At 38.5% G+C, this 27,313-nt stretch overlaps 1 pseudogene; it reads left to right on the forward strand.

The window, feature by feature from the left end:
* Nucleotides 1-12,411: 12,411 nt before the first annotated feature.
* LOC130927013 (NXPE family member 3-like) overlaps nt 12,412-27,313 on the forward strand; it is a 33,330-nt pseudogene continuing 18,428 nt past the window's right edge.

The raw sequence follows: 27,313 nt of genomic DNA on the forward strand, positions 1-27,313 counted from the left end.
GTAACATATTTTTTGTATTTGAAGTACATTTTTTGTTCAATTTTCACACTACTTTCTGTAGGCGACACAACTTTTGTCTTGCCAAAATTTTACCTTTATGTCTTCATTAAATGATAAATCGTTTTTCAGTGAAGCAAATATATTTTTGTACATTCCACATCATTTGGGAGGGTCTTCTCTTTCATATTAGCCATTTCTGAAACCAACTGAATAATTAAAAGTCAGATTATTTGCGATTGTTTCTATAAAATGGATAAGAGACAAGACTTGTCAGGGACTGTAGTAAAATGATCATCAAAATAGCAATTCTTTGTGGTAGTATTGGTATTATTATATAATCAAATTAATTTACCGTAATTTTCGGACTATAAGGCGCACCTGACTTTAGGCCGCCACCCACAAAATTATACATGAAAGACTATAAGCTGCACCGACCAAATTTGACAAGTAAACTATTTGTTCACAAAAGTGAGTACACCCCTCGCATTTTTGCAGATATTTAAGTATATCTTTTCATGGGACAACACTGACAAAATGACACTTTGACACAATGAAAAGTAGTCTGTGTGCAGCTTATATAATAGAGTTTGTTTATTTTCCCCTCAAAATAACTCAAAATATAACCATTAATATCCAAACCCCTGGCAACAAAAGTGAGTACACCGCATGGAAACTACGTACATCCCTAAATGTCCAAATTGAGTACTGCTTGTCATTTTCCCTCCAAAATGTCATGTGACTCGTTACAGGAGTGCTGTCAAGAAAGCCCACAAACAGTTTGCTGAAGACATGTCAACAAAGCACATGGATTACTGGAACCAGGTCCTATGGTCTGATGAGACGGGCGGGCTTTCTTGTGTACCATCTTCAGAAGAGGCTTCCTCCTGGGGTGACAGCCATGCACACCAATTTGATGTAGAGTGGGCATACGGTCTGAGCACTGACAGGCTGACCCCCCCTCCCCCCACCTCTTAAATCTCTGCAGCAATGCTGAAAGCATTTGCAGTTTGTGTGTCTTTACTTCGAGGTTGGTGGGTGTGTGTTTGGGATCATTGTCGTGCTGAAAGACCCAGCCACGTCTCATCTTCAATGCCCTTGCTGATGGAAGGACATTTTCACTCAAAATCTCTCCATACATGGCCCCATTCATTGCTTCCTTTACACAGATCAGTCGTCCTGGTCCCTTTTGCAGAAAAACAATCCCAAAACATGAAGTTGCTTGCTTCACAGTTGGTATGGTGTTCTTCGGATGCAATTCAGTATTCTTTCGCCTCCAAACACGAGAACCTGTGTTTCTACCATAACGTTTTATTTTGGTTTCATCTGACCCTAACACATTCTCCCAGTCCTCTTCTGGATCGTCCAAATGCTCTCTAGCGAACCGCAGACGGGCGTGGACGTATCTTTCTTCAGCAGGGGGACACGTCTGGCAGTGCAGGATTTGAGTCCCTGGCGGCGCTGACAGTAGCCTTTGTTACTGTGGTCCCAGCTCTCTGTAGGTCGTTACCCACGGTCCCCCCGTGTGGTTCTGGGATTTTTGTTCACCGTTCTTGTTATCATTTTGACGCCACGGGGTGAGATCTTGCATGGAGCCCCAGATCGAGGGAGATTATCAGTGGTCTTGTAAGTCTTCCATTTTCTAATAATTGCTCCCACAGTTGATTTCTTTACACCAAGCGTTTTACCTATTGCAGATTCAGTCTTCCCAGTCTGGTGCATGTCTACAATTTTGTCTCTGGTGTCCTTCGACAGCTCTTTGGTCTTGGCCATAGTGGAGTTTGGAGTGTGACTGACTGAGATTGTGGACAGGTGTCTTTTATACCGATAATGAGTTAAAACAGGTGCCATTAATACAGGTAACGAGTGGAGCCTCGTTAGACCTCGTTAGAAGAAGTTAGACCTCTTTGACAGCCAGAAATCTTGCTTGTTTGTAGGTGACCAAATATTTATTTTCCACTAAAATTTGGAAATAAATTCTTTAAAAATCAAACAATCTGATTTTTTTTTCACATTCTGTCTCTCATGGTTGAGGTTTACCCATGTTGACAATTACAGGCCTCTCTTATCTTTTCAAGTAGGAGAACTTGCACAATTGGTGGTTGACTAAATACTTATTTGCCCCACTGTAACAACATTTTTACAAGAAAATGAATCATAAAAGCAGAAAACTCGTATTCAAATTACCCTATCCGATCTTAGAAATAACAGTATTCAACTTTTATGAGAAAACCCTTCATAAATAATCAGACCGACAGACAATCAGATCAATTAGGGTCATTTGGTGGTGCAAAGGCCTAGTGGTTGCCATGATTTGGTACATCAGAAGAAGCAGAGAAGAACAAACAGCTGCAGCCAGAGCTCCAACCGTGTCCTTGCGTATTGAGTTCCCCAGTCCCCCCCATGACTTACTCCTCCACATGGCCCACACAAGCGCCCATTGTCGAGCGTGCCTGCTGTGGCCATATGCACATGTCCTCACACAGACACATACACACCCCAACACACTCAAAGACAAGGGATCCAAACGCACCAAATCTTCATCGCCGCACCTGTTCCCTGTGTCAGCTGTCGTCCTGTGACACACACACACACTTACACAGGAACATACGCTTATAATATGACATTTTGCACAGGCGTGTTGTCCAACCACCCATCATAATAAATCCCCGAGTAAGCGAATCAGCAAGCCACCACACTAGGTACAGCTGCACAGCTGAATGACTTCCAAAACAAGAGTGTAGATGGGTTCCTAATAATTTGCTTGCCTTATTTAGATACGTACACGCGAAAAGGATACAAGTACGATACAGTGAAAATACAATTATGTTGCATAAAGCAGTTCCAGATAGGCCTCCTCTGCAGAGGTGGTTACATTTACTTGAGTAACTTTTTTAGGAAAATGTACTTCTAAGGAGTCTTACTTAGCCATATTTTTTAATCTAACTTGAGTAGATTTGTGAAGAAGAATCACTACTCTTACTCCACTACTTTGGGCAACACTAGTCGTTACATTTTTCCTTTTTATGCTGCATATTAGAATTTATATCTTTTCTTTTTTGTCAGAGATGCCAACAGTGGCTCTGCCAGTTTCACCAATAAGATGTTGCAGCCATAAGCGGAGTTTAAGGGGCGGGGGATGCCTAGGCCTGTCGCGATAACAAATTTTAGTGTGCGACAATTATTATCATAAATTATTGCGATATGCGATATTATTGCGCCCCCCCCCCCCACATTTTTTTTTAACCAATTTACAATAACACAGTGAGCATACAGTATATATTAATAGATCAAGTACACTAATTTAAATTCTTAAATTCAAAAATACTTTTTAAGAAATCACAACTAAAAACAATAGACCATGCCTCTTAAGTAAAAAACAACAATATTGATACCGCACAGAAACACAGAATAAATAAAATGTGTTAAATTTTTTTTTTTTTTAATTGCACTTAATAACTTAAGCATTTAGGCAAATGAAAACTTTTCCCATCATAGCTTCTGCAGTGGTGTTCCATAGGGATGCAACGATACAGTTAAGTCATGGTTCGGTACGATTTTTGATACGGGGGACACGATTTTCGATCCGATTCAATACATTTAATGCTGTGTAAAAAAAATAACAATTATATTTTTTGTTTCGTTTTTTTGTTGTTTTTTTGGGTGGGGGGGCTAACGAGCAAAAATTAAATTGCCATCATATAAACATGCATTTTAGTGCATAATATTTATGTGCTTACTTCTTACTGATCTGAAAAAATTTGTATAAAAGTGCTGAGAACAATCTTTACTGTTTGTAAAGTGAGGCAGGGCACACTGTTGATTGCTACAGCTCTCTTAGCAGCTAAGTTTACTACATGAGCAAGACATCCTATTTGTGGTCCGAATCCATCTGTGTCACGTACTGAATTAACAATATTTGCAACATTTTCTATAGTCACTGGTATGGATTGATTTGGCCTTCTTAACTTCCATTCAGTCATGACAGTTTAGAATTCATCGATGTAGTATATGGGCTACGTGTCCCATAATCACTCTGGGCTCACGTAGCCAATGGCATGGGACGTATCACATTTAGTTTGCCATTTCATGATATCTAGTGTGTGCGCGCATGAAAAAAGTTAGCAAGCGCCGCTGAAGTCACGTCTGCTCATTACTACACAACACCAGCATATGACAATCGACTTTCATAAACAGGACGAGTTTGAAGCAGCTGTTTGTTGTCAAAGCGAGGTTGTTCGTAGCAGCCAAGTCGGTAAGAATGTTTTGGCAGACTTCGTTGTAAATAACGTTGTAAATAACGTTGTGCTGAAAAATAGCCGCCCCGCGTGAAATGTCACTCCTGACGGGAGCGCCCACACGTCAACAACACCGGCGCGCCATAGATGGTCCACAGTCAATCTGAAGCACTGACGCGGCCGGTATATATTGAACAATAGGATATATTTATCGAGCGATAAATGGAATTATTGCATATTGCGACAGGCTTAGCGGTGAAAAGTGTCATTGCCTTTCGTATATATGATTTTAAAATTTTGTTTTCCGGTAAAATATTGTCTTTAAAGGTTTTAAAGCAATAAAACAAAAAATAATAATAATAATAAATGAACAGAAAAAGATATTTTTAAAATGAGTCAAAATTATTTTTCAAACAGATCATGTGACTAACACTTTAGATGGTCGTTTGCTTCGCTTAGCCAAAACCACCCGATGACCGAAGAAGCAAGATGCATATACCGTATTGACCCGAATATAAGACGGTGTTTTTTTAAATTGAAATAAGACTGAAAAAGTGGGGGTCGTCTTATATTCGCAGTCTAGACGTTATACCCATTCACGACGCTAGATGGCGCCAGATATCATTGAAGCAATGTTCTGTCATAACAGATCTCAGCTAGTCTCAAGTTTAACCAGTTTGCATTATTTTATTGCAATGTTTTTCCTTATTCAGATTTGTTTCAAGACTACAGTTACAGTTAGACTTCACTTTGATGGTTAATGCAGTTATTGCAATTTTGTTGTTTTATCACAATAGATTGGTTTATTTACATTTCAAAAACCAGAAGCCATTCATTTACGAATGTGATTGCACTTTACATATTTAAATGTTTAGATATTAAGATTTGAATGAGGCAAAATAACATGCTTTTTCCCTCAAATATATTGTTATAATCATTTGTTTCGGATGTACTGTAATTATTTTCTGTATAAAAATTTGGTGTTCAAAAAGTCTTTTTTCAAACTTGAGTCTTGAAAAAGAGGGGGTAGTCTTATAATCAGGGCCGTCTTATATTCGGGCCAATACAGTATTTATACTTACTCAGTGTGAAACTTAAGTCTGTTTAGATTAATACAATCCTGGCAGGAATCTTCTTCAACAGCTCTCAGTCTCTCTGTTTTTATTTCTTATAGCAGTTAGGCTTGAAAAGCTCAGAATTATCAGACAGGAGGACTTTAGCAATGTCTCTAATCACATTTGGGCCGAGAATGTCACTGAGAATGGCTTTGCAGACAGGTAGTATTAATGTACCTGCCACAGTGTGGGACCTTTTGGATTTAGCAACAAGTTCAGCAACAAGCTAACTGGCTTTTAGGGCTTTCTCATTTATTAGTGATGTCACGAGGTGCGCCGAGTCTTCGAAGCGTGTGTCGAGTAATGAAGGGACTTTTCTGCTAAGCGCGTACCGAGGCTCGCTTCATTAAGGGGAGGTTCCGAAAATGATAACGTCCGAAGCCTCGCTGCCAAGCTATACCACGTGATCGCTTCATGGAGTGCTTTAGATTTGCTGCGTGGTTTGACAGCTCGCTTCCTTCTATCAACACCTCTGCCTGCATTCAAAATGTGGGCGTTAGCAGGAGAGTTTTGATCAGGTGAGAGTTTGGCTAATTTGGAGGTGGTTTGGAGAGTAAAAAGTTTAAGTGAGTTGAAAGAAGGATACAGTATAGTCAGGGGTGAAAGTGGGCGGGAACGGTCAGGAACGCAGTTCCGGTATAAGATTCTGGGCCGGAACGCTGTTCCGGTATATGGTGCTTTGATTCCAAAAATATGACGGCATCTGTCAAAACGCTATGTAAAAAAATAATAATAAATACAAAGCTGCCACACATGCATTTCATCTCTAAGAAGAAAACAATCTACCAACATCAGATTTACATACACAAGTATTAAAGCGCTAAAGTGCTTGTGTAGCGTAATCCGTTTCCACTGATATTTATTATTTATTTTATTCCACGGACGGCTTGGAGGTTTCCCCAGCTGCTGCAGTTATCCGAGTCTGACGATGACGAGTCATGTCAATGTGCGAATGCAAGCAAAACGCCTGGGCTCATTTATCCTTTCAATTGGCTGACATATGATCACCATACATAGTTAGCTCTGATTGGTTCAAACGTGCATGTTTTCTGAAACAGCAACAAACAAACAAAAAATTGCAACAGAAAATAGATCAAATCTTTAAGAGCAAGGAAAGAGTTAAGGTGGCTCATTTATCATATTTAGTTTTATTTGCTCATATGGGGAGGTTCAGAATATCTTAGCTGTCAATGTGCACTTCGGACTTATATTTCTTCATTTATGTTAGGCTACTTATTCATTTCCTTATGATTTAAAAAAGTCAATGTTTGCACGATCATCGAAATATATTCCATTTCACTCTGCATAGTATATCATTTGTACTTATTTTTCTGAATGTATGTTACTTATATCTTTTTTTTTTCTTTCTTTTTTTTTTTAATGCTTACATTATCTTCAATTTTAATATACATCCTATGTTCTTAAGTGGTTAAAATTGAGATTTGGCATTTAGTATGAGATGAAATGAGGGAAAATAAAAATTAGGAGCTGGAGGTTGGGGTTATAGCTGTTTGTGTTAACTTTTATTTTGCAAATCATTGAAAAAATACAATTTTGAATGAAAATCAGTTTTTGTATGTGTTATAGAAATAACTGACCAAAACAGTTTTCTTTGCATTTCAGTAGTTTTGACCCCTATCCAGCAAAAAAATTAATAAAAAATAAATTTTTTCTGGCTCCGTGGTGACCTTCACGCCAGGGAGTTCCAGCAATAAATTCTAACCACTTTCACCCCTGAGTATCGTTGATACTAGGATGAAGCCAGCAAGACAGAGGACTTTCTCTCTGTGGATAAAAATAATAATAAAACAATGAAAATCCCCACCATCCTGTCGCTACATCAATGTCCAAATTGCACAAACATCATCAGTAACCTTTTTCATGTTCCTGTTCTCTCTGATTACGTGTAACGGGTTCACGCAAGTCCGTTGTCTCGAAACCTTCCTTTCCTCATGAGGGGTGCCCTGGCAGGTAAAGTGGGTAGCCCGGGCTCCTGGCTTGGTGGTCAGAGCATCTGTTGAGGTGGTTGCAGCTCAACGTTGCATTCGTAGGAAGAATTGACGGAGAATAAGTTGTCTTTCAGCCAAAACTTGGCGTGTTTAAATTCCATCGACATGCGGATACATGATACACAGGCATAGCGTCCCATTAGGCATACGCAGGCAATTGCCCAGGGCCCCCAGCCAGCAGGGGCCCCCAGAGGGCCAACAGATTTAGCACATTCAGCTTCACCGCACTGTCATAGCTACAAGTATTGGGAGTGATTCAATACCATGGAATCATTTGGCAGATTATCTAACAATTCTGTTTTCAGTCCCAATTAGCATACATGTTTAAGCAAGTCCAAACAGTTTTAACACTGCATGTATTTGCAAAGAGTGATTCACCAAGAACTTTATGAAAAGTCCGTGCTGTAATATTTTATGTTGGTTTTCACAGGCCACCTCATTATTCTTGTGACTACTTAAAGAAATTGTGATTTTTCCAAGAAAGTCTATTAAGGGGTCTATCGTATTCCTCGTTGAATACTCTATAAGAAAAGTATAACATATATGAATCTAAAATAATCCTAAACGATTTTATCAGCAATGTTAATACTCCTTTTAGCAAGGTTCCTTGCGTACGCGGTATGCCGCTGCGTACGTTCCCATAGCAACCAGTCCTGTTATTGTCCTAAGTCACAAGCGCTGCATATTCTGAGAAAGAGAATAGGCGTAAGTGTAAGGTGCGCATTTCGAGCAGAGGACGGCCACCCCACCTGTTAGAGGATTAATCTGTGCGTCCATGAATGAATGTAAGTATTTCCTCTTCATGCCATAAACTTCTTATGATAAGTTAGAGCCGTTATCAGCGCGACCGTTTCGTGTTTTTCCTGTTACGTTGGCTGGTTGATCCCACTCGTTCTCGCTGCGTCGAGGAGAGCGTTCTTTACATTATATTCGCATTGCACATTTGCTTTAAGAGGGAAGGTGTTAGTTTAGCATCTTAAAATGATGTTGTACATCCATATGAGTGTAAAGTGCTTAGTTTTCGCCACTTTTATGGCCAAGATGACCGCACGCAGCGTGCACTCGATGCCCCCCCCCACCTTCGTGTTCATTTTACTGCGCAAATATGTATGTGTGTCACGTGACTCAGAGTGAGAGTGGGCGGCGATCGGGCCTTTTTTTAATTGGCAAAATGAAGAGAAGTTATCTGTCTGAAAATGAAAAAAGAAAGGAAAAAAAAGCAGAAGAGAAAAGGAAGCAAGACAGCGGTGAGTGTACTATGTTACTGCAGTTTTATGTCCTAATGTAGTAGACATTAGGGCACTTTGAGTGTCCTAAAAAGCACTCTATGAGACTGAGGCGTTATTATACTTTTATTAAATATGCTATTGCTCCAAGTCCAACTGTCCCCCTTACTTGCACATGCTCAAAGGGCCCCATGTTGCTTGTTGCCTGGGGCCCCCTGGGACCCTTGCTACGCCTCTGGATCCTCTCTCATTGCTGCCTTCACAGGCAATCCCATAAATCAAAGTAATCAAAGTCAAGCAAAAAGAAGTAATAAAAGCATCACTTTAGACAATTAAGTCCCATCCTGCCATCTTGTGGCGAAAGGATAATATGTCAATAATAACAAGCAATAGGAACATTATTTCAACATCAACTGAGGACACATTTATGAATACAAAATATTTCTCTCAACAGCGTCCGCCTACTGTGCTGGACACGTCGTGCGAGTGAGTTCGAGTTCTGTCCTGGGTACGGATTGCGTCGCGCGGCCCAGATCCATGCAACACCGGCGACATACGCACGTGTCATTATCAGAATAAATAACATTGCACAATCTACCACTTTATTATAATGCCATTTATGAAATTATTTTCACACATACACAGACTAAATAAAAAATATATACATATAGGTTTTACTTCATGAGTGACATATAAGACTGACTGTATGTGGCAACTCCTCTTACTGGAACCAAAATTTCAAAATGTTTAGATGTATAATTTGTTGTACGTTGATTTTTGGGGAGCTGCTTGGCACTGCTGACCTACAGGAGACATTATATATTTTATATGACTCTGAGGTGCTGTTTATGTGAGCGTTTTGGTTTCATATGTATAGACCCTACTCACGTGACGTCACAGCCACGCCCCCGCGCCATGTTGTCCGTATACTCGTCATGTTAATGCATTAGCGCTTTGTAAATTCCTCCTATTATGGCGTGTTTTTCTGCTCGTTAACATTAATAATCAAAATGGTGAAGTCGTGTGTGGCGGTCGGTCGCAAAAACAGAGAAGATAAACGGAGAGACTTGAAGTTTTACCGTATTCCGAGAGACCCGGAGAGGAGACCGAGATTGACTGCTGCAATTTGACGAGAAAACTGGGCTCCAAACGACTACCACAGATTATGTAGTACTCATTTTATATCTGGCAAGATGCATTTAATATATATTTAGAGGGTTTTGGGCTGACAACCACAATTAAGATCATTGCTAGGCTAATCGCCGACAACATACACTCAGACGTTGTGAATGAACTACCTGAAAATATATAATTATAAGGGGATAATAAGACAGTTGTCATACAATTAATTTACAATTTCACTATTGAGGTCAAAAGCCAAAAAATAAATTCAACTAGGGACAATCTGGAGTAGTGCTATCGCACTTCATATTTATTACATATTATATATGTATGTAGTGAGAGTGCTATCGCTAAACCATATAAACATTAAAAGCCCTAGCTCCATTGACAAATGACATGAAATACATTAGACTTGACAGTGGATGTTAGCAAGAACAAAAGATTTTGAATTGAAAATTTCGTAACTCACCTTCCCGAGCACAGGATAGATTCCTGCCGAACTTTCGTGGACGAGGACCTGTTTCACCCAACCAGCAACGAAGTATTTATAAGCCTCCAAGCTCTTAAAGTTTTTCAAACTTTCGTGAGAATAGGCTGATTTTGTGTGGACAAGATAGTTGTACATATCAGGGTAGCTAGCAGATGTCAGGCAAATACGGCGGAGACAGCGGGTCGAAAAACATCGATTTAGGCATCAAATATGGATCTGGCGAATGGATAAACTGAAGCTTTTCCACATAACGCCTTTTATGCAACGCATCAAGTGAGTTTACGGCATCCAAAAGCACCGGGTCTTCCATGAAATGCATTATAAATTGCTCGATCAATTGAGACCATTGATAATACAGACACAAAATGACGGACAAGGGGGCGGAACCATACAGCGAGCACGTGATTTTGTGACGTCGGTGGGTAGGTCCTATAGGGGTGGCCGTGGCCACCCACTGGTGGCGCCACTCACGCAATAGGTAGTGTTGTACGTTTTATTATCTGAGTGTGATTGAGATACACATTAACAGCTTGCCGTTCATCATAGAACTTTAAAAGTCAAAAGATTTTTTTTTTTTTTTGAGATGCCGCCCCCCCTTATTTTGCGGCGTTTACACACTATCTCTCCCCAATCGGCGAGGTTGCTTCCTGGTTGAGCCAATCGGATACATGATACCTTGTGACTAGGTATTGTCAACGGCGAAAAAAACGACTACAGCAGCGGACTGCGGTGAACTGAGCCGCGTTTTGTTCAAGCCAGCCGCACTTTGTTTTCTGTTGCGTTTCCCTTTCAGGTATTACCGCACAGTGATAGACGGCGTAGGTGTGGTGCATTTGGTCTATATGCAAAAACATAGTACTTTACTTGGAGATCGGGTCACACCTCTTAGTTTTCCAATTTATCTATTTATAAATTTTTGATGAATTTTTAGTTTTTTGACTAGCTTCAAATTTCAGTAGCTCCTGGCCCATTTGACCTTTTGACCCTAGACCAGTGTAGGGTTGAAGTACTTTACTTGGAGATCAGGGCACACCTCTTAGTTTTCCAATTTATCTATTTATAAATTTTTTCATGATTTTTTTTAATTTTTTTTACTAGATTCCAACTTCAATAGCTACTAGCCCATTTGACCTTTTGACCCCAAACCAGTGCAGGGTTGAAGTACTTTACTTGAAGATCAGGGCACACCTCTTAGTTTTCTATTTTATCTATTTATAAATTTTTAATGATTTTTCTTTCATTTTTTTGACTAGCTTCAAACTTCAATATCTCCTAGCCCATTTGACCTTTTGACCCCAAACCAGTGCAGGGTTGAAGTACTTTACTTGAAGATCAAGGCACACCTCTTAGTTTTCCAATTTATCTTTTTTTTTTTTTTTCATGATTTTTTAAATTGACTGACAAATTTCAAACTTCAATAGCTCCTCGGCCATTTGACCTTTTGACCCCAAACCAGTGCAGGGTGGAAGTACTTTACTCGGAGATGAAGGCGCACCTCTTAGTTTTCCATTTTTTTTAGTTACAGGTTTTTAATGTTTTTTTTTTATTTGTAAACTAGCTTCAAAATTCAATAGCTCCTTGGCCATTTGACTTTTTGACCAAAAACCAGTGCAGGGTGGAGGTTTTTTACAAGGAGATCAAGGCACACCTCTTAGTTTTCCAATTTATCTGTATTTAAGTTTTTCAAATTTTTCATAATTTTTTGATTGAGTGACTTGATTAAAATTTAAATAGCTGATAGGTCACCTTTTGTCCATTATCAGTGTAAATTCGTAGTACTGTCCTTGCTGTTTGTGGATTTTTTATTTTTTTTTTAATTAAGACAGCTACACATTTTCCATCTGTTTCTGTAAATCCTAGCACAAATTGATTACGATCTGTCAATAAACTTGACACAAAATGCGTGCTTGATTTAAATTTTTTTGTTTTAACAGAGTTTTTATTAGTCAGGCATCCATCATTCATTTTTATTATTGAGAAAACTATAAATACACATAAGTCTCAAGCGGGACTCGAACCCGCGTTGTCACATGTGAGAGGCGAACGATTTTACCATCAGGCCAATTTTTTACGTGACATGTCGCGTGTGTTTTTGTATACACAACCTATACATCACACCTACGCCGTCTATCACTGTGCGGTAATACCTGAAAGGGAAACGCAACAGAAAACAAAGTGCGGCTGGCTTGAACAAAACGCGGCTCAGTTCACCGCAGTAGCAGCGGCAGGTTGTCAAGTGTCAGCACGATGACAGTCAAGATCGCCAAACTCGTTAGATTTCGGAAGCATATTCTCATCATTTTATTCTTCTTTGTCATCCTCTTCCTGTGGTGCATCACATACGAGGTAAGTCAAGTTTGATTAATATACTGCATTATGAAACATGGATAAGAGCCTTATTTCAAGTGGTTTCACACAACTGCTTTAAGTAACTTAACGTGGTTAAATGAAAAATGCCTGAATGATTTCAGTAAGACTTCATAAACCACTTGAACAAGTTAAGCAATTCCTATTCAAACGTTTTACATGCAAAATGTGTAACCAAACTCAAAAAATGAAACGTAGTATTTATACAAGAACCTTATTTCAAGGGGTTACACACAACTGCTTTCAGTCTCTATTCAGGTATGTTGTTAAATGAAAAATGCCAAATGGTTTTGTCTCAACATTGTTAGGGACAGGGCCGGCCCAGGCCATTTGGGGGCCCTAAGCAAAATAATGCCAAGGGGCCTCAATTTTTGGCCCACCATTCAGTGGCGCTACCAGGAGGTGGCCATTTGTTGGCCACCCCGATAGCCAGTATATTGTATCCCTGTTGAGAAGTACTTTTTATGTTTCGTTCATTCAGTAATAATTATTTTTGTGTCACATTAACATTGTGTTAGGAAATACCCAGTTAATATATGATGGCTTCTATAGTCCATAACTGTCCAGTCAACATTTTGAGTTCCCTACGATTCTGTTTTATTGTGTTATGTATATATTAGGCATAAAGTGTACATTTACCAAAAGAAAATAATTACTGAGGAAAAGCAGGTGCTGGCAGGTACAAATAAAAGCAAGTACACACTGTAAATTCTAACAAGTTAAGTTTACTTAAATAAATTGAGGAAACCGATTACCTTGGGAAAAGTAAGTAAACAAACTTATTGTGTTAAGTAGTGTGGAATTATCAAATTTAAGTGAGTGGTACTTTTTTTTTAAGTTGTGAGAACTTAATGTATCTTAGTAAAGTTAAATTCATATCAAGTTGTTACAACGCAATTACTTTGAGTCGAATGAACTTTAATATATTGTGCCAAATCAAGTGGGCTTTACTTGAAATTTGTATTACTTTACTTGAGGTATCTTAGTGTAATCCACTTCAATAAAGTTGACATGAACTCAATAAAGATAAGTAACAATAACTTAATATCAGTGTTGTTAATAACGGCGTTACAATATAACGGCGTTACTAACGGCGTTATTTTTTTTCAGTAGTGGGTAATCTAATTAATTACTTTTCTCATCTTGGCAACGCCGTTACCGTTACTGAGGACGGAAAGCCATGCGTTACTATGCGTTACTATATTGGTCGAAAAGTCTGAGGGAGACGGACTCACCGAGAAGACAGAGCAGAGCAGGAGTAGGGAGGAGGCAAGAAAGTTGTGACGCCGAGCAAACGCGATGCTAGGTAGCTCCAATAATACATGTTGTAGCCGATAGCCTACAAACTACGCCCGCATGTTATGGTAGATATGGTAGACATGGTAGATGTCACATATACTGTACATAGATATAACTAGATGCAAAATGACAGACATGGCACTAAATGAGTTAGCAGACAGACGCCATCTTAAAGCAGTAGACTTTTTAGGACGGCTCTGTTGTAGAGAACCTTCCTAGTGAACCTAAGTAACTTTTTATCTAAAATACTTCTAAATCGGCAAAATCTTGACTTGAATCTATCTTTAAATGATGAAACAGTTTTAAAACTTTCATATGTCGAAAGTAGAGAGAAGGGAACTAATGCAATAATAGGAGCAATTTTAACAACTTTTAACAGTTGATTCAGGGTAAAGGGTAAATTAGGGTAAAGAAACTTCACATAGTGTGGCCAATGTTTTTTTGTTGTTGTTTTTTTTGTTTTTTTTGAGGGGAAAAAAAAGGTAATTGTCACCAATTACTTTGCCAAGTAACTAATTACTCTTACATTGAGGTAATTGAGTTACTAACGCAATTACTTTTTGGGAGAAGTAATTTGTAACTATAATTAATTACTTTTTTTCAGTAAGATTAACAACACTGCTTAATATACTATGCCAAAGTAAGTGGGCAGTACTTAAATTGTGTGGCATTCATTTTCAATGGGGAAAAAAAGCAAATGTCCCCAAATCAACAGGAAATTACCAAATATAAATAGGACATGTCCCCCAAATGACCTGATATGTCCAGGTCACGCCCCTTAAATGTCCCAAAATGACCAGGTCACGCCCCCTAAATGTCCCCAAATGACCTGATATGACCAGGACACGCCACCCAAATGTCCCCACATGACCTGATGTTACCGTGACATGTCCCCCCAATCAACAGGAAGTGACCTGATAGGACCAGGACATGTCCCCCAAATGTCCCCAAATCAACAGGAAGTGACATAATATGACCATGACATGTTCCAGAAATCAGCAGGAACTGGCCAAATATGGTCTCTGAAATGTCCATAAACCAACGTGGGCGGGGTTAAGATCTTCATCTTCACACAGCAAAGTCCAGAGTAATTTCTCCAGAAATTGCAGTTTCCGAAACATATCTAGTTTCGCCAACTTTTAAATAAGAATTCACAAAATTGCATTATGAACATGTTTTTTTTGTTTTGTTTTTTTTACTTCAGTATTTCCAAACAATATGACAACACAGCAACAAACAGGCGTCGCAACAAAAAGGCTTGGCAACATTTAGTCTGTAAAAATAAAAATACAAACTGATAAATAAAAACTAACATTCAGAACACAACATTTCCCATTACACATATTCCTTGCCACAACATCTACGGCATAGAGCTGCAAGCTGCAAACACTAGGCCTAGGCCAAAAGTGCATTCTTTAATGTTTGCAGTTTTGGGCTTAGCTTTTGGTGTCCCAGGTTCAACAAAACCTTCTGAATGAACTCAAAAATGTTTTTCATAGTTTTGGGGTATTCAAGATGCAGTGCAAAAATTAAAGCAAAAACAAGACAAATTGCTTTCGACATTGTGGGAACCTCATCCATAACAAGGTTCCCTTCAAGGATGATCGTAATGCTGCATGGCGTTAGTGGCATGTCCTCCGGTATGACTTGCAGAACCCCAAAAGGAACTTGGACAAAGTCATCGGAAGAGTCTGAATCCTGCATTTAAAATAAAAACACAAATACATTCAATTAGGATGGTAAGACATCACACATACAATATAGTGTGTTCACTTTGATGATTGAAGTGCCTGCACAAAATCACATAGAACAAACCAAAACTCTGTTATACTGTCTTAGAGAGCTCTTTAGATTACGAGCAGGTGGAAATGGCTGCATTTCATCACTAAACCTGCACAAAAAGGTTAAAAAAAAAAAAAATCAAATCAAATTTGGGGGGACATCAAATTTGTAACTCCCAAGTGATTCAGAATACGTCACTTTTTGTGACATCTCCACTTAAATTGGAAAAAGTATTTTTTTTCCTTTGCATTTTGCACCTTATTTTTGAAGTAAAACAACATTTAACTCACTCATATCACTTTTTTATCATTTGACACCTTATTGTTTAAGTAAAACACATCATTTTACTCACCCATATAACTTTTTTTCGCATTTGGTGCACTTTTCAAGATATTGTGTCAGACGATATCCCAATTTTAACTTTAACAACTTTTTGGACGTGTACTTATTCAGAGAAAAGGCGCCTATAAATGTAACATAACTGACGTTACACACGTTTACATCCCAGCACTAGCATGACTTCACGGAGACCCCCCCCCCCCCCCCCCCAAAACACGCACGCGCGTTTTGTTTGTTTTTTGTTTTTGTTTTTTTGATTGAAGGCAAGTTTTTTTTTATTGTGAAGCAACTTTTTTGAAATAATGTTGATTTGTTTTTGGGCCAAATTTTGGCTAGGACATTTTTGTTTTTATTATTCAGTCAAAAAATAAGTTGCTTCAAAAAATATATAGATTTTAAAAAAGAAAATCACTTCAATCAAAAAAAAAAAAGAAAAATTTCAATCATAGAAAAAGTTTTTGAATGCGAAAAAATATTTGCGATTGAAAAATTTGCATTTGAACACTTAATTTTTCATTGAAAATGTTTTCTTTGATTGAAGCAATCCTTTTTGTGTTTGGGCCATATAATGATGAGGACATTTGTTTCTAAATCATTTAGGGCTGTCAAAATTATCAAAATTGTTTTTTGGAGTTTTGTCGCCCTCTGCTGGCGATTGGGTGCGACAGATTTTATGGGTTTAAGCACCCATGAGCATTGTGTAATTATTGACATCAACAATGGCGGGCTACTAGTTTATTTTTTGATTGAAAATTTTACAAATTTTATTAAAACAAAAACATTAAGAGGGGTTTTAATGTAAAATTTATATAACTTGTACTAACATTTTTCTTTTAAGAACTACAAGTCTTTCTATCCATGGATCGCTTTAACAGAATGTTAATAATGTTAATGCCATCAATTTGATTTATTGTTATTATAAACAAATACAGTACTTATTAGGAGTGGGAACCTCTTGGTACCTCACGATACGATACGATTTGCGATACAAAGCTCACGATAACAATGATCTGACGATATGGCGGTACAACGATTAACGATACATTTGTAGAATATCCTAGAATGATTTTCTGACCAACAACTAATAAGCAGACAAGCTTCTGCTGTGAATTGGAATGAGATTATCACTAGTAGATGTCCAATCCATTTGAAATGGGAGGCTGGCAGCGAATGAACGAAAGTTCATTCGCTGCCATCCCGGAATGAACGTCTATGTCCATCAGTGGCAGCCAATGCCAGGCAATGAGGTAATTTTGGGCCATGTAAGGTCATTTACCTGTTGATCTTCAGTTACTTTCTGTTGATTTTGGGGTATTTTATGGGTCTCTTCCTGTTGATTTTGAGTTACAGAACAGGAAGTGACCTGGTTATCACCCAAACGAATAGGCAGTGACTGGGGTGCAGTTTACATGGCGACTCTGCGACACAAAGATGCAATGACTGAGTAGCCGAATCGTCTCGCGTTCATATGGTGTCGGCGAAGAAGAAAAATTCTGAATCCTGCCTCCAAAGTAAAAGAATTCGATCGCGGGGGATTGAAGGGGGCTTGCTCCGCATAAATATCAAAAGCTACCTCGGCGCGAGACCGCGCCGATAACGTCAGCACTCTTACACGTTACATGTGACGTGCGCAACGGTGCTTCTAAACATTAAAAACAGCAAATATGGTGGAATGTCGGCTTTAATTTACTGTTTTGATAATATTTTTAAATTAAATAGTTTGAATGTTTCCATTTTTGTGCCTTTTTGAACAAAAGAAAAATGCCATTGCTTTTAGTGGGCGGGCATATTTTTTCCCGGGCTGAGGAGCTTGTTGGGGTCAAAGTGCATCATCCGCTGTCGCCTTGTAAATCTGCACTGCCCCCTAGGGCCTGCCATTAACGCTTCATCGTTTTCAAGCGGAATTGCGACATTGTTCGAATGGAGCCGGGTTCATATAAATGCAAATTTGAAATTTTACGTATTCTCGGAGAGTCACCATGTAAACGGCCCCTCAAACTCGACAGCAAATGACCTATAAATGCCTTAAAATGAACCGCAAGTGACCTGTAAATGCCCTGAAAACCCCCAGTCTAAAAGGATTGGGCGTCGTGCACCGTCAATGCAGCCTTGGAGTTAACTGAGACACTATTATGGTGGAAGATTTTGGTAGCAACATGTTGGTTCCATTATATTTATTTGTTTTTTTAGACATTGACAACTTTTTAAAAACCATATCTCGATTCTTGGGAGGAGCATATCGATAACCTTTTGGGATACAAAGTATCACGATATATCACCATTTTGATATTTTGTCACACCCCTAGTACTTATGTACCGTATGTTGAATGTATATATCCATCTTGTGTTTTATCTTTCCATTCCAACAATAATTTACAGAAAAATATGTCTTTGTTTTAGAGATCGTTTGAAATGCGATTAATTACGATTAATTAATTTTTAAGCTGTAATTAACTTGATTTAAAATTTTAATTGTTTGACAGCCCTAAAATCATTCAATCCCCCAGAAAAGTTGCTTCAATCAAAAAAAATATTTTCGATCAGAAAAAAATCATTAAAAAAAAAATATTTTTTTCAATTTTTTTTTGTTTAAATTATATCCAAAGCAAATGACCGTCTAAGGTGCTCGAGAAATAATTTTGACCCATTATTAAAAAAAAAATTTTTTTTTTTGTTCATTTCATTCATTTTTGTTGCAGTTTTATTGCTTTTCAACTTTTATATATATGTATAGGAAAGTGAATTACATGCATTGACACTTTTCAGACACCAGGGGGCCCTGCCCCACCCATAAAATCCGCTTATGCTCTGGCTGCAGCATTCTGTACTAGCTGCAGCTTCCTGACTGATTTTGTATCAAGACCTGTAAATATACCGTTGCAATAGTCCAATCTACTGAAAATGAATGCATGCATACATTTTTCCAAATCTTGTTGAGTCAGAAGCCCCTTAATCCTGGCTATATTTTTTAGGTGGTAATAAGCAGATTTAGTGACGGACTTGAGATGGCTAGCAAATTTTAGGTCTGAGTCAATAATTACTCCAAGATTTCTGACTTGATTTTTTGCTGTAAGTAACATTGTGCTAAGGTGCCTGCTTATTTTTTACCTTTCCTTTTTTTTTGCCCGAAAATGATCACTTCTGTCTTCTCCACATTTTGCTGGAGAAAATTCTGGCACATACATTCATTGATTTGATGAATGCATTTACTCAGGGAGACTAAGGGACTATAATGTGCGGACACAGAATAGGAGGTGTCATACTGTTCCATAATTTGAGTTTAGGGGGAGCATATAGATGGTAAATAAGAGTGATCTAAGAATTGACCCTTGAGGGACTCCACACGTGAATTTGGTTCGTTCTGACCGATGGTTTCCGATTGACACAAAGAAATCCCTATCATGTAAATAAGACGTGAACCACTTAAGAACAGTGCCATTAAGCCCTACCCACTGTTCCAGTCTGCCGAGTAGTATGTTGTGATCAACCGTGTCGAATGCAGCGCTGATATCCAATAGTAGCAGAACAGATGATTTGCCTGCATCGGTATTCCGACGAGTATTATTTAGGGCTTTGATAAGCACGATCTCGGTGCTGTATTGTGGCCGAAATCCAGACTGAAATGAGTTCAAAAGATTGTTTTGCATCATAAAAAGCTGGATTTGTTCGAACACAACCCTCTCGATAATTTTCCCCAGGAATGTCGGATTTGATATTGGCCTATAATGACTAATGGTTGGGGCATCCAAATTGGGATTTTTTATTTTTTTTTAAGAGTTTTTATTACAACAGTTTTTAACCCCTTAACGCCGAATGTCGCGATTCGGCATCATACCGTTCCCGCTTTGAAAGCGGCCAAAATATCGTCTGCCTTTGTTCACTGCCGGTACATTAATGTCAAACACATGCCTAGGAACCTTTTTCAAGCATTAGTTTCAGTCGTGTCCGTCCAGAGACAACACCGCTTCCTTTTCCGGACCGTGATATTCAAGATGAAAGCCACGTCGAAGTGCTGCGCACCAACTTGACTAATTCATTCAATTCAAGGTAAGTCAGCTAAAATAAAAAAATATGTACCGTCTTATTGTGTACTTGTGTTGCTAACACGATGAGATAGAGTTTCTATGATGAGTATTTTTGAAGCTCTATGACGATTTTGGTTTGTAGCGATATCGCTACAGCCGGCATCATCGGAAAAGCACCTCCCCCCTCCCCCGCCACCCCGCAAACGTAAATGCGTTGTTTGTCGAAGGTTTGCAACACTCGCACGCGTTTTATCTATAAACTATCACTCTCGTTATCATCTGTAAACATTACAAAAGTAATGTGTTGCATAAAAAAGGGCATTTGTGGTTACTATTTTTCTGTAGAACAAATAAATGAACGCATCCTTTATATGCAACGGTGCACACGGGTGCCTCCATGTCGTTCCACTTTTAGACACGTTTTATTCAGACATTGCCACACTTGTTGTCATCTGTAGACATAATAAACATAACGTGTTGCATAAACAATGTCATTGCTATTGATTTATTTTTCTTATTTCTATATAATGAAAAATGAACACAGCATGAGCTGATAACTACCAAACAGAAGCAAATGTATGTATGTTGATGGTTTTCAACACATTTTGTTTTGAAATTATAACAGTAATTTCTTTACCTTATTTTTCTGCAGAAATACAAATGAATGCAGCAGCTTTTTACGCAAAGCTAGCACACCGGGCCAAACCACCTCCTGTTGAGAGTGCTCTCAGTGAGAGTGAGGGCTGCGATGAGGAGTACAATCCTAATAAAGCAAGTGAAGGTGAGTTTGTGTCAAGTTTGAGCTTGTTTTACATCTATGGATGTAACTATGTGAACACACTGAAAAGATAAAAATGTTTGGTGTTTCCTAAAGTGATTTGTTATTTTCTGCACCAGGTGATGAAAGCAGCAGCAATGACTCTACAGTGGACATTAGCAGCAGTGAGGAAGATGATGATGATGATCCGCCTCATCCACCTCCAACCACCAGTGCTGCACCTGCAAGACTTGCAAGAGCTACATCAAGGGCAGATCGAGCCTAAAGCAATATATATTTTAAAAAAAGCCATACAAATAGGGATGCAAGATTTTTGTACTGTGCGACACAAGAGGTCTGGTGCGCTCATTTGACATATTCACAGGGAAAATGGATCCGGTACCAGGCCAACCAGACATAGGAGCCAGTGGTAACATTGTGCTCAAGCTTGCACAAGTCATTCATCCTGCTGTTCTTTGATAACTGGTTCTCATCTGTAGATCTGTTTGTTGCTCTTGCAAAAAAGGGCATACCTGCACTTGGGACCGTGCAGCACAATCGCCTGCGTGGGTGCTGTTTCAGTGCGGACTCAAAGATGAAGAAGAAGCGAAGAGGGACATTTGAAGAGCAAGAGGCTCTTGTGGACAATGTCTGCATAAGAGCAGTCAAATGGTTTGACAATAGAGGGGTGATTGTTGCCAGCACATTTGCCAGTGCCCTGCCTGTTATGATAAAAATCATCTTTTATTTATTTATTGATTTACATCATATGTCTTCTAGTCTGACTAAAAATGTGATGTACATCTGTGTTTAAACAAGAACAATAATTGTTTTTCAGAATTTCACAAGCAGTGAAAAAAGATGTTGCGATAAAAGTGTGTTCAGACCTGAGATGGGTATGTGCCTTTTTTGCCATTTGTTTTCCTTTATTGCCTGTTGTCGCTAATCGGCATCATACCTAAATGTACGACTATTTTATGGGCTATATTCAAATTAACACTTTCAATTTAATTTAGCATCTATTTGAAAGTAAAAACAAACCCCAATTATTTTTTTTATCATTGGAAAAAAATTTAGGCATTAAGGGGTTAAAGTCTGTGGGAACTCTCCAGTTTGGAGAGAAGTTTTATAATATATAATATGCAATGAAAAACAGTTTGAAGGAAGGATGTCAAGAGAGCAAGTTGTGGGCTTTAATTATGACACAATTTCTGTTAAAGTGGCATAGTCCAAGAGGCTAAACTGTCTAAAATTTGACGTGGGGGGCATTTTGGGAGGCATTTAGTGTAGCAATTGTTAATCTGGAGTTGCACACAGTCTGTCTGATCTTTAGTACTTTGTCTGTAAAGAAAGCTGCGAAATCATTACAGGAAACCAAAATAAACAAAAATTGTGGCTTCCTTCAGGTATAACACTACTGCTTTTGCCCACAACCACAGCTAAGCTCAACAAAAATGAAAACTTTCTACCTCGACTTTTATTAATGTATGATTATGTGAAAAATGTCTGCATAGGCATCAAACAAAATAGTTTTAAATAAATCATGTAGAAAATAAATCGGTGCAAGTCATCAGCCAATCAACCGTGCGTTTGAGGGGAAAATGGACTTGCACATTGAGCTCGTGAAAAGGGGTCAATGTATATAATTCACTTAATAATAGTAGGGTCAATTCTATTCTTACAACATATACAGCAATATGAGAAAGTAGTTTAACCTTTTGGAATTTCTCACATTTCTGCATAAAATCACCATCAAATGTGATCTGATCCTTGTCAAAATCACACGGATGAAAAAACTGCTTTAACTAAAGCCACCCAAATATTTATAGGTTTTCATAATTTAACCCTTTAACACCGAGCGTGTCGGCAGCGACGCGTTTACGCATGTCGTCTTTGAAGCTTCGTCACGCTGTAATTACGTCACCCACGTGCCGCTGGTTGGTCTCATTTGAAAGTGCGAAAGTTGATGTCCACACCAGTTTTTATTTGAAGTCAATCGACCAAGAAAAACGGGAGATAATGTCATTTGAGTTTTATAGTTTTATTGCACTCATAAATATGCATTAAAACGCTGCATCTCCATATTTCTATCATTTCTTGTCCTTTTTCAAAACCGAAAGCAGCACAAAAGACTACATATCGCAAGAGCCGTTGTGATGTCAAGAAGGACGAACCGAATGTGAACATTTTTAGTAAATTTCTGAGCGAGGCGCCAACTAAGGAAAAGGAGGCATGCGAAACAAGCAACGGCCGGTGTTGTGCACAACACCTGTTTGAATGAGCGCAGAATGAATCTAAAACTAAATTTTGCGCAAGCTAATGCATTATTTCATTAACTCAAGGATGAAGATGAGCCGTATTTGTCGTTGTTTTCCTGGGATGAGTCGGCGTCTCGGCGAGTACAAGTGACAGCAGCGCGGAAACGGCAAAAGAGTAGGCTGTGTGATGCAGCTCCGTGACCTGTTCAAGCAGAAGCTTTATTGAGTGCGCAAAAAAAAAAAAAACTTTATATTGGGTCGCATGCAGAAAAAAATTGAATTGAATAGAAGTACTTGTCAATATTTTTTGAAATAATTTTTTTTCAATGTTATATGTATTTTTTCTTCACTATAATCTATTCAATTTTTATATAGATGTGTGTTCGAGAAGCTTGATTTAATGTACATATACTTCAGATAAGGTGATGGGTATAATACCTAACTTCACAAAGAGATATCCTCCAAACCCTTTTTGTGTTAGATGATTTTTTTTCTCACTATTTTGCACTGTATATAACCTGTTTTGACCATAGTATGTGTAAAGACCAAAAACGCCCCCCGCTGTTTTTGTTGAATAGTCAAACATAAAACTATTCAATCTTATTTTTTTCTGTTGAATGTTTATCCTAACAAGTTGAATAAATATTATCAAGCTTAAAAACGGTTGGTCGAGCATGTTTGCTTGTCAATGGGACACCAACATTACAAATTTAGAAAAAATATTTTGGGATTTTTTTGTCTTTTTGGGTCCAAAATGCGGGTTAAAATTGGTCAGTAAAGAAAACAACAGTTTGGGCATGAAGTTCAAGGTGTCCTGAAAAAAGGGACCCAACTTGGCCATTGTGAACAATTTTTTCTTTGAAATATAAAGGCAACATCACATGCATGCAAATTCGGCCAAAATAGGCTTAGGTGTTGAAGGGTTAATGAGGATAGCATGCAAACAATGGCAGAAGGGAGGAAAAATAAGTAAGTGAACCCTCTGTCTAAGGAGACTTAAAGCGCAATTGAAACCAATTTTTACCAACCAATTTAAGTCAGGTGTGTGCCCAATCACAGCTGAGTGGTTAAAAGCAGCCCTGCCCACTATAAAACACACACCTGGTAAGAATTGTCTTGATGAGAAGCATTGTCTGATGTGCATCATGGCTCATTGAAAAAACATGTCTGGAAACCTGCGATCCAAGATTGTTGATTTGTATAAAGCTGGGAAAGGATACAATACCATCTCTAAAAGTTTGGATGTCCATCAATCGACACAATGAGTAGAGTTGCCTCTCTTCCAAGGAATGACCATCCACCAAAGATGACGCCAATAGTTTAGCGCAGAATACTCAGAGAGGTAAAAAAAGAACCCTAGAGAAAGGTGGCCAAGAAAGGTGTTCATGGGAGGACACCACGGTGGAAGCCACTGCTGTCTAAAAAAAAAAACATTGCTGCTCGTTTAATGTTCGCAAAAAGGCACTTGGACACTCCTCAAAAGTTTTGGCAAAATATTTTGTGGACTGGTGAAACCAAAGTTCAATTGGTTGGGAGTAACACACAACGTCATGTCTGGAAGAAAAATGGAACAGCTCACCAACATCAACACCTCATCCCCACTGTGAAGCATGGTGAAGGGAGCATCATGATTTGGGGCTGTTTTGCTTCCTCAGGGCCTGGACAACTTGCAATTATTAATGGAAGAATGAATTTTAAAAGTTTATCAAGATGTTTTGCAGGAAAACCTGAGGCCGTCTTTCAGACAGTTGAAGCTAAAAGGAGGAAGGATGTTGCAACAAGACAAGGGGAGGACTTTTTTTTTTTTTTAACTTCTGTAATCATCACACAATCTGAAATGTCAATTTTTTTTTTCGATAATTTGCGTCCTTTGGTATACTGGGGGCGGAATTTAATAAGCTTCGGCTTCTCCCGTCAGCCCTTTTCGGGTTTTACTGAATATAAACACAACTGAATGCTGTATGTTTGGATCTGTCATGCCTGAAAAGGAAATAAACAAACAAAGAAACAATGATCCAAAACACAAAAGTAAATCAATTTCAGAATGGTTTCAGAAGAACAAAATGCACTAGAGTGGCCAAGTCAAAGTCCAGACTTGAGCCCCAATGAGATGCTGTGGCATGACCTAAAGACAGCGATTCATGCCAGACATCCCAGGAATCTGACTGAATTACAGCAGTTTTGTCGAGAAGAATGGGCCAAGATGAGTCCTGATCGATGTGCCAGACTGATCTGCATCTACAGGAAGCTTCTGGTTGAAGTTACCGCTGCCAAAAGGGGGGACCACAAAATATTAAATGTGATGGTTCACTTAATTTACCCCCTTCTGTCATTGTTTGCATACGATCCTCATTAAAATAAAAAATGTTTGGGTGGTTTTAGTTAAAGCAGACGCTGTTTTTTTCATCGTGTGATTTTGACAAAGATCCGCTCACATTTGATGGTGATTTTATGCAGAAATGTGAGAAATTCCAAAAGGTTCAGATAATTTTTCATACCACTGTGAAGGAAATTTAGATTGTCTTCCCATAACTGAACTCATTTTATCATGCAAATAAGGTTGCTTAAAAGTTGGGAGGGACAATTTGAGCATCCTGAAAAGTTGCTTGTGTTATGTCCCAACCATCCCAATGCAAACCTACACCCTTGTTTAAGTAAGACTTAATAAACTACTTGAACAATGCAAGGAATTGCCATGTAAACCTTTTACGTGCACAATGTTTAACAACCATTTGTTTTCTTACAATAAAAGTATTACTGTAAACTTAAACTGGGTGTGGCATGGTTCAGTGGTAGAGGAGTTGTTCACCAACTCTGAGGTTGTGAGTTTGATTCTTTGCCTTGATGACTTCGTCTAAGTATCCTTGAGCAAGATACTAAACCCCACGTGAACAGGGGTCAGGGCTACATTTCTTATGAATACGAACCTAATTAATTGGTAGGCTTAATGATCAATGCAAAATAAATCTGTATTGACTTGTATTGATTTACACTAACTTGCAAATTTATAGCGTCGTAATCTGATCATTTTTCTTAAATCTAGTCGAATAATTTTCTCCATCTTGTTTTAAGTGTTAGACTATGGAGGTAGATTTGTGTCTCTATTATTAAATCCCCCCCAAAAAGTCGCTTCAATCAAAATATATATTTTCAATCAAAAAAAAAAAAGTGACTTCAATCCAAAAAAAAAAAAAATGTTTGAATGCAAAAAAAAAAAAAAAAATTGAAACTAAAGTAATGTTGAAGTTGAAGTAATGTTGTTTTGTGTTTGGGCCACATTTTGGCTAGGACATTTGTGTCTTTATTAGTCTATCAGAAAATAAGTTGCTTTAAACAAAAAAAAAAATCAACTTAATCAAAAACAGAAAAAATCAGTCATAGAAAAAAAGTTTTTGATGGCGAAAAAATATTCGAGACTCAAAAATTTGCATTTCAACACCGAATTTTTAATTGAAAATGTTTTCTTTGAAGCAATCCTTTTGTGTTTGAGCCATATTATGGGGAGGAAATGTGTGTCTAAATGTTAGGGAGGCGTGAGCAAGGAGGGGATCCCAAAGCAGACAGCCGGTTGTGAGGATGGATATTTTATTGGTGAACAAAATGATGACACGAGCGTCGAGGCAGAAGGCGGATGACGTCAGGCTTGGAGGGCTTAGCAGGGAGGCGAAGCGGAGGCTCGGGGAGAGGCAGGCGTGGAATCCGACAATCGGCGCGCATAAGACAAGTCCTGGGGCAAGAGCAAAAATGTCAGCAACTAGTAATCAAAACGATGAATCAAGGAAATGCGAGATACAACTGACGGAAGTAACCAGACGAGTTGATCGGGCGACGAGGTGGTGGCGTCCACTGGCTTTTAAGGAAGGCTGATTGTTAGTTGCCCTCACCTGTGGCCGCTCCACCCGTCTCAACCTGTAATCAGATAAAAACATGTGCACCTGCCCCAGGTGGGTTAGGTGTCAGGAGGGAGGGGCGGAGGCCCTAACACTAAATCATTCAATACCCCAAAAAGTTGATTGCTTCAATCAAAGAAATATTTTCCAAAAAAAAAATTGTTTGCAAAAATAAAAGTTCCCTCCCCTAAAAAATATATATTCTGTGTATATATATATATATACATATATATATATATATATATATATTAGACATGTGCCGGTTACCGGTTTCACGGTTTACCGTGGTGTGAAAACGTCGCGGTTTCAAAACCACTAAAATTTTCCGTCATACATTAGTACGGTATTCGCTATTTTTCATGTGCCAAAATGCAGCCGAAGTGGCTTGGTGCGGCAGCG

Source organism: Corythoichthys intestinalis, chromosome 12 (genome assembly GCF_030265065.1).
Source record: "Corythoichthys intestinalis isolate RoL2023-P3 chromosome 12, ASM3026506v1, whole genome shotgun sequence".
NCBI classification, from domain to species: domain Eukaryota; kingdom Metazoa; phylum Chordata; class Actinopteri; order Syngnathiformes; family Syngnathidae; genus Corythoichthys; species Corythoichthys intestinalis.